Raw genomic sequence first — 2,051 nt, 5'->3', positions numbered from 1 at the left:
ATTATTTTATTTTTTTATTTTTTTGAAGTGAGAAGCGGGAGACAGAGAGGCAGACTCCCACATGTACCTGACCGGATCCACCTGGCATGCCCACCAGGGGGGATGCTCTGCCCATCTGGGTCGTTGCTCCATTGCAACCGGTGCAATTCTAGTGCCTGAGCAGGGGCCTTGGAACCATCCTCAGTGCCTGGGCCAACTTTGCTCCAGTGGAGCCTTGGCTGTGGGAGGGGAAGAGAGAGACAGAGAGTAAGGAGAGGAGGAAGGGTGAAGCAGATGAACACTTCTCCTGTGTGCCCCTGACTGGGAATCAAACCTGGGACATCCACACCCCAGGCCAATGTTCTACTGTTGAGCCAACCTGCCAGGGTAGTAGCTGCTTTTTCTGTAGGGAATACATTTCAAGACCTCCATGGTTGCTTGAAACCACAAAAAGGACCAAACACTATGTCAAGCCAGTAGGCACGGCCACCATCACAGCCGCCTGGCCCATGCAGGTTTGCATTTGATTTGGACCGACGGTAATGTAACAATAGAGCCAAAAAGTGATGGGCCATCATCTTTAATCCTAGCTTGCACCTGGCAGGCAAGTAAAAACACACACTGGGCTCCAAAACCCACTCATTCAGCGCTCACAAAGCTACTGACTTATCCAAGTTTCTTAGGATCAAAGGTTTCTAGCTCACCAGCCTTATTCACCTCTGTTCCCCATCTCCTTCCTTCTCCCTGCACAAACTCTGCACAAACTGGCTTCTCACTCAGCACTCCACCACCTTGGCTGCTGCTCCTGGCCTCCTCCACATGACCTCTCTCTGCTCTCCTTTCTCTGCTCTCTCCTCTCATGCTAGTCTTAGGAACCACTCCAATAATTTTCTTTTGAGTAGTTTGATCAACAAGGGCATTCCCTTGTGCTAGAGCTCCAGGAGCTTAGAGTGAGCTCAAATATGTCCTATAAAACATGGAGCTCTATGTTGACATACATGTCTTTGAAGAAGGAGAAATTGCTGCAATAATTCTTCATCAGTAGTTGTCCCTAAGACAGCAGTGTCTAGAGCGGAAACAACCATAAGTAAATATTTGCTGTCTGTATAGAGATTAAAGGAGGAACACGGCAAATGCTGAAAAGCCATGATAATGGCATGTAATTCTAGTCTTTAAGCTGATTTTAAAGCGACTGTTTCAGTAAAAACTTGTCCATCAATTATTAAACCTGCTATTCCTGAGCTGGATCCATCAGTAAGACTGTAGGTGCTTCAAAAATGGGCTCATTAACAATTGTCTTAGGACAGACAAATGTAATAATTAATGAAAATTGAACTTAAATTTTATTAGCTGGTTAATGAGAATCAATTTGGCCTGTAAAATTTGCAAAAGCGATTTGGCATTTAGTGGAAGTTTCCCAGAGCCATTGTTGTTGATCCTTTGAAAAAGGAACAACAACAATCTGAGGCTCAAAACCTATAAACTGTAAGAATTGCCTATGCCCTTGATAATCAAGGAGGTGACAAGATCAAAATATAAAGATAAAACTTTCTTAGCAGTAACAGCTAAATGAATCCATTCCATAGGACCTGAAGCTTGCCACAATAGTCCCGTTGGAGTGTAACTCGAGTGACAAATTAGTAAGGCAATTGATTCTTCAGGATTTATGCATTTTATTTTTTTTTAGGATTTTTTTCTTTTATTAATTTTACTAGGGTGACATCAATAAATCAGGGTACATAGGTTCAAAAAGACATGTCCAGGTTATCTTGTCAATCAATTATGTTGCATACCCATCACCCAAAGTCAGATTGTCCTCTGTCACCTTCTATCTAGTTTTCTTTGTGCCCCTCCCCCTCCCCCTTTTCCTATCCTCCCCATAACCACCACACTCTTATCCATGTCTCTTAGTCTCGTTTTTATGTCCCACCTACGTATGGAATAATGCAGTTCTTGTTTTTTTCTGATTTACTTATTTCACTTCGTATAATGTTATCAAGATCCCACCATTTTGTTGTAAATGATCCTATGTCATCATTTCTTATGGCTGAGTAGTATTCCATAGTGTATAT

The sequence above is a fragment of the Saccopteryx bilineata genome, chromosome X, assembly GCF_036850765.1.
Source record: "Saccopteryx bilineata isolate mSacBil1 chromosome X, mSacBil1_pri_phased_curated, whole genome shotgun sequence".
Classification (NCBI taxonomy): domain Eukaryota; kingdom Metazoa; phylum Chordata; class Mammalia; order Chiroptera; family Emballonuridae; genus Saccopteryx; species Saccopteryx bilineata.
The sequence above is the reverse complement of the archived record's forward strand: the minus strand, read 5'-3'. Positions refer to the sequence as shown.